This window comes from Chrysochloris asiatica, unplaced genomic scaffold, assembly GCF_000296735.1.
Source record: "Chrysochloris asiatica unplaced genomic scaffold, ChrAsi1.0 scaffold00095, whole genome shotgun sequence".
Taxonomy (NCBI): Eukaryota; Metazoa; Chordata; class Mammalia; order Afrosoricida; family Chrysochloridae; genus Chrysochloris; species Chrysochloris asiatica.
The window spans coordinates 1315460-1322301 of record NW_006408613.1 but is presented as its reverse complement, the minus strand read 5'-3'; the positions used below and the strand labels follow the sequence as shown (position 1 = coordinate 1322301).

The window sequence follows — 6842 nt, the reverse complement described above, 5'->3', positions numbered from 1 at the left end:
ACTTTTTACAGTGGGGGAAATCAGCAAATATCAGTATCTGTGACAGTTACTGAACACCTAAAAAGGGTTTAATCCTCTGTCTGGCAGTAGCTAGAGGAAAGTGGGAAGAGGGACTGGAGCTTCTACTTTCCAGTCCCTAAACCTCAGCTCCAACCTCCACCATACCTGGAATCCTCTAATCAATAGCCTCTTTGATTCAGTTTCTCTAGTGAATATACCAGGGAACTTTTGCAGAGGCCTCACTGAGAAAGTTCATCACCTGTCTATGCAAGATGAAGGAAGGGACCTAAGGATTCCAATCCATTTGTTTTCAGCCATATGCTTTGCCTGCTGATTTTTATGAATAATTAGTCCACTAAGGTGCAAGTTTTCTTGAGTATTTGCAAGGCAAGCACTGAACAGTCCATTTCTCTGTTAAAACGGTTATTGGTTATCCATCAAAGTATTAGGAATGTGTAAGAAATTCATACAAAGCTGTATAAATCCACAAAATGGAATGATTCCATAAATTGAAGAAAATCTGTATTAATTAATACTGCAATAGTGCCATCTCCTAGATTACATTTTCAATCTTTCAAGAGATTCTTTACAATTCGGTGTCACTTAATCATTTAGTTTCTATACCTTTGAGGGTCCAGTTCATGGTCCTTGGATCCAGTTATTAATTGCAGATGAATTTGTACATGCTCCATCATTGGCTTGTCTACTTCTTCAAAAGTCTCCAAGTTTTCCTTGTACTTTAGTGAGCACGTAGATAGGAGACAAAGTTGCAATGGTGCATTCCATAAAGATGATGAAAGAGAGCATAAACACTGGCATAGAGATGGACAAGATAGATTTCTGTTACATGGCCTGTTTTTTTTTTTAGACACTAAGATGAAAGATGGCCAAAAATATCAAAAAGGCATGAAGGTGCTGTTTCCTGGTCTGTGGAATCATTGGTAGCATGGTTATCAACACTAAAACTTCTGTTGTGAAGACTACTACATTACTGTCAGTCTTGAGACATTTTAGTAAAGAAGGCAAAAGAGGTGCTTAACAGAGCTTGTGCTTCCATGATGGCTGTAGTTGGATCATATGCCCTAAGAGAAAGAGGATGGATAAACGATTGGTGGATTTGCCCACATGTTTGTTGATCTTGTCCAAGAGGTGCTTACCAAGTGGCTCTTGCAATGTAGTCGGGATGTGCAATACTGGCTGAGAATTGGTTTCCAGGTAATAATCCACCAAGGTGTTCACAAGCATAGGGCCTCGGTTAGAATTGACGTTCTCTCTTTTTTTTTTTTCAAGGGTATGCATAATTAACATTGTGATGGTATCAATTTGCCCTTTCAAAAGGCTGCATTAAATTACATTCCCACCAACAGTATACAAAAGGATGGGACCTGAATATTTTCGATCTTCAAATCTTTTGTTAATCAGGCAGGTACAAAATGTATTATTTTTTCTTTTTTAAAATGTTTTATTGTGAATTATGTGATAGTCTACATGGGAGAACATTAGCTTTACATTGATCCTATCGTATATCATTTCATTGCCATGGTTACAATCCCCTCCATGCATCATCAACCAACCAAAGGGTATACCCTGCATGCCTGCCCCCAGGTCATCAGCACAGAGCCCCTCTCCCTCTCTGGATCTAAAGTCCCCAGCCACTCCATCTCTCCACGTCATTGTCTCTGCCTCCATCTCAGGCATCACTGCTTCTCTGGGTAGGGTCCCGCTCTTTGCTCTTCTCCATTGATGGTCCCAGGGACCTCTGCTCCTAGACTACAAAGTCAATCACTTCCCTCCTCTTGCTACAAAAGAAAATGTCTACCTTTACATTTCCAACCCTCACAGTCAGTCCTGAGAACAATTATTCACTATTGTATCACGAGAGACCTATCCGCATTTCCTTTCATTAGCCTCACACTATCAGATTGAATACTACTCAGTGGAGAGTCTACCTTCCTCCACACCCTATGAATCTAGGCTCCCTCTTGAAAGCTTGTAAGCCAGTCACTTCTTGCCTTTGTAGCCTCCCCATTTTGGGTAGCCAATGTCCAAGTTGATCATCCCTGTTTACTCTGTGTATGGAGGGGGTGGGAATGATCCTCCCTGTAAAGATTTGTTCCCTCTTTTGAGGTACTGCATCCATAGCTGTAGGTCAAGTTCATCAAATTGTCTCAGATTATTCTTTTTTTCCTCTTCTGGTTGCGCTCTGATCATCCAGTCCTTGAAGCCAGGTCAAGTGGGTTTTCTCTGCAAGTGTGGATGTTCTTATGCATATGCCCTGTCTTCTTGACAGCTGGATGGTTCACTCTCTACTCTAGTTCTCTGTGGCTATGTCACTGATTCTGGGCCCAAGAATTCCCAGGTCTTGCCACAATGCTAGCTAACCAGGTTTCCAGCCAGGTTCACAGGGTCTATTGAATGTTTTATGGCTTGTGAGAAACGTTGTCTATACTGACAAATGCTCAAATAATCTAATCTGTACTCATTTTAGAAAGAATAAGGTTTTCTTTATTTGATTTTACAAAATCGGGTGCCCAACCCAGTAGACAAGGGCAGACATGCAGCATGGACATTTGACAAAGAGTTTTATTAACCTAACTCAGAAAAAGCCCCTCCTCCATTTCCCCTTTACTGGGTATTTTGGAGTTTACAGTCTTTCCTGAAGTCCCCTACCAGCTTCTACAGGGAGCATTCTCATCTAAAGTTAGTTTCATCCCCTCCACTTGAACTTCCTCTACTTCTTTGATGGCTGTATTTTTATTTTAAAAGAGTCTAGCAAGTCAAACTAGTCCCTTCCTCTTCTCAGAGTTCCCTTTTGTCATGCCAACCTGCTACCCCCAAGATATCCTTGATTCTCAAGATGGACCACCCCAACAGCTATTTCTCACAAATTCTCCCCTTTTCTCTTTAAACATGTTGGTCCATCTTCATTTATACTTCTCAAATCTATTTTGTATCTGTTGGCTCCTTTTATTGTTATTTTTTAAGAGTATCAAATTTTAATGTCCCTAAGAGTACAGCTGACTATGCCTATATTAAATAAGTCATAAATATTTGATACAAATATATATGTCCAAAAGCCAATCTCCAGCCCCTAGGCACACAAGCTTTATTCAGTCCCTGGGCCTAGAGTCCATAGCTGCTCCATGTCACCACTTTTGTCACCATCTCTGCTGTCTCTGCTTTTTCAGGCAGGGATTCCAAGTTCCACTCATGCCCTTCCTGCTTGATGTCCTGGAATTATCTGTTCCCGAAATGAAAAAGAACTATTCCCTCCTTTTAGTTACATATCTTCTACAATTACAGTTCTGACCATCACAACTGATACCACAATTGAAATGATACAATCTCATTAGCATTATTCCATACCCCCTTTCATCAGACACATCTGGAAAATAGCAAAACTAGTCAGTGGATATTTTCCCTTGATCCCTCATTCTAAAACCAAGCATATCCATGAAAATATGTTAAGAGAGCCACTTTTGCTCCATTTGGGAGACAGACCTGCTTGTCTTTGTGAAGTGTACTCTTGCTTTGACTTAATATATGCCCCCAATTCTACCAGGTCTACTGAGAAGTGACTTGGTGGGATTAATTCTTTAGACCCCCAAGAGTGAGAGGGACCAGGGAAAATTGACAGTCTGGCAACAGTACAGCAAGGCAGCCTCTCAGACTCTTGTCAAGCTCACTTTGAGGAGCTCCCTGGGCAAGGGATCTGCTTCCCACCAGTAATTACTTTTCCCTTAGGGAGCGTCCCTCTTTACCTTCACTGGTCCCTTTACTTGAGTACAATGAGTCTACTCCTTTTCCACTGTCTGAATAGCTGTCTCATTGGTCAACCACACCTGGTAAGGGCCCTCCCATTGTGGCTGAAGTCTGTTCTCTTTTAAGGTCTAGTTCAGCACTATGTCTCCTGGTTGGAAGTGATGAACAGTGAATTCAAAGGAATGGGTTTGGACCAAAAGTCCTTTTAACCTGAAGGTTAGCCAAGCAGAAAGGGCCAGCTCGTAGTTTCTCAGGGATCCCAGGTAGGGGAGCCTATGGCATGGTGCCTCTTTAGAAATGAACGCCATTTGACCCTTCAGTTTCAAAAAAATTGAGGGGATTAACAATATATTCAGGGATAACATATTCTACTACACTCTGTTCATTTCTTTAAACGAAAAGAAACATTATTGGCTCTATTATCTTAATGCATGAATACAGTACTTCATTTAAAAGCTTCTCAAATAGGAATGTCAATTAAACATACTTTAAAACATTATAACCTTGCCCAAATGAACGGAAGCTATCAATACTCACTTCCACAGCACAATATCCTTTTCCTTCTGGTAACAAAATGAAATGCATACATACAGGGTGGCCCGAATTTACCAAAAAAAGAGAAAATGTTTTCAATTCAGAAAGAGTGTTGGTACAACAAATATCATTTAAAATGGTATTGTGTTCTCAGATATGAACCATTAATACAAATAAAAAATAAACACACAGATAAAACCTTGAGCAATGTACAATTTTGAAAATTACTATTACACCAGCCAAACAAATCCTTAACCACCTTTGAAATGGATTAATTTATACCATTTTACTGCAAAAAGAATATCAAAGATATTAAAATAGAACAAAACAACTTTTCAGTGCCCGATTTCACCTTGAATGTGCTAACTCAGAATTTTGCTTTATAAACTCAAATAGTCTGTGCAAGAATTATATTTGAAAACTACCATACCAAACACAAAAAACTAATCACTAGGCCCTTTAAGCTGCGAACCTTAAGGTCAGCGTTTCGAAACTACCAGCCGCTCCGCGGGAGAAAGATGAGGCTTTCTACTCCCGTAAGGATTTACACCCTCGGAAACCCTGTACAGGGTCGCTATGGGTCGGAACCGACTCGATGGCACTTAACAACAACAACAAGGCCCTTTATTACTGGCTGCAGACCCTTTCTCCCTTCTACAGGGATAGGGTATTGTCTTCTATGGACCAGCTCCCCCAGTTTTCTCTTTTTAGTTCCACTCCCAAGAGTGGAGTTTCCAACTCTCCCCTAATGCCATCTTTAATCTATATCCACGAGTGAATTTTTCCTTTTTCCTCTTCAGTCAGAAGTCTCATATTTACCTTTATCTACCCCTCGACCTCTCTAATCCTAACCCAACCTTACAATTACATACCATTACAAAAGATTAAACAGTTAATTTCTAGTATCATGAGGGGAATCTTTTCCTTTGCTTCTTTATCTCTGGACATTCTCTTTTGAAATGGCCTATTTTCCCACAACATTCATCTGCTGGTGGGCTTGGGGACCTGGCCCAGGCCTCTCTCCTCCCTTTCCTTTGAAGAAGCCTAACTCTGTAGTCACTGTTCCACTTCCCTTAAGAAGGGGGTCTTGTTCTAGCCTCTAATTTTCTATTTTATTCACAGTAGATACCATAATTCTGGCTTTCTGCCTGTTTTTCCTCCTCTTTCCTTACAAAAACTTTCTGAGCTTTTCTTAACAGTTCATCATCTCAATCTTTTCGTTTTGGTCTCCATCCTTTAAGGGAGAACATCTTTGGAACTGATTCCACTCCCCCTACTGACCAAAAAAGATCTTAGGCTATCTCCTTCTGAGAAGGCCGAGTTCTACTGTTTACATGAAGGGCTAGGGTCTGGCAGACCCAGTCCTCATTGGAACTGAATTGAGGCCAGAACACAAATGGTGAATGGACTAGTTATTTTGGCCAAATAAAAAAGCAATATTTTTATCTTTTTCCAGAGTTGGGGAATTGTCCCCTAAGCCTTTAATATTCTCTCCAAAGGACTGACAGGAGGAATGTCTGTGGGAGTCTCTCCTGTTCCCTTCTTCCCTAGGCCTAGAATTCCATTCTCCATTTTCTTTTGGTCTTGGTGTCCGAGTTCCTTTGCATACTCAACCTTCTGAAATTTCCCCATGTTTGGGTACTCATGGAGATTTCTTGTATACTACCCTGAGATTTCACTTTGTCTTTCTCCAACCAGATTGGGACTCAGCACTCATTTTGCATCCAAGATGCATCTCAGATACACAATGACCTCCGAAAATGCCTGACCACAAGGGCAATATTTACAGTCCAATTTTCCTGCCCTGGATTGTGCACAGATTGTCTGGCTGCCATGGTTACTCGCTTCTCAGTCTTCTATGTCTCTTTCACTAATTCTGATCACTTTTGAACAGTTTCGGGTCTTTTTCTGGCTCTTGCTGGTAGGCAATCAACCCTGTGGAGTAGGCCACCAAAACCAAGGCAGGACGTGTCTCCTTTTCCACCAGGGCTGCCACTCCAAGCGGGCAGAAAATCCCAGATGGACCCCCAAATTTGTGAGAAATGTTGTCTATACTAACAAATGCTCAAGTAATCCAATCTGTACTAATTTTAATGAGAGTGAGGTTTTCTTTATTCAATTTTGCAAAATTGGGCACCCAGTCCCGTAGACAAGGGCAGACATGCAGCGTGACCATTTGACAAAGAGTTTTATTAACCTAACTCAGAAAAAGCCCCTCCTCCATTTCCCCTTTACTGGGTACTTTGGAGTTTACAATCTTTCCCAAAGTCCCTTACTAGACCCTATAGGGAGCATTCTCATCTAAAGTTAGTTTCATACCATCCCCATGAACTTCCCCTACTTCTTTGATGGGTGTTTTCTTATTTTAAAAGAGTCTAGCAGTAGCGATGCTAAAGCAAATGTAAGAAATGTGGAGGTCCAAGAGCTGAAAAGAAAATTTCAAAGATCAACTTGAGAAGATAAAGCCAAATATTATAATAAAATGTGCAAAGATCTGGAATAAGAAAATCAAAAAGGAAGAACACGCTCAGCATTTCTCAAACTGG

The 6842-nt window shown here is 40.8% G+C and overlaps 1 pseudogene; it reads right to left on the bottom strand.

Moving 5' to 3' along the window:
* Positions 1–611: 611 nt before the first annotated feature.
* LOC102822207 overlaps positions 612–6842 on the bottom strand; it is a 10354-nt pseudogene continuing 4123 nt past the window's right edge.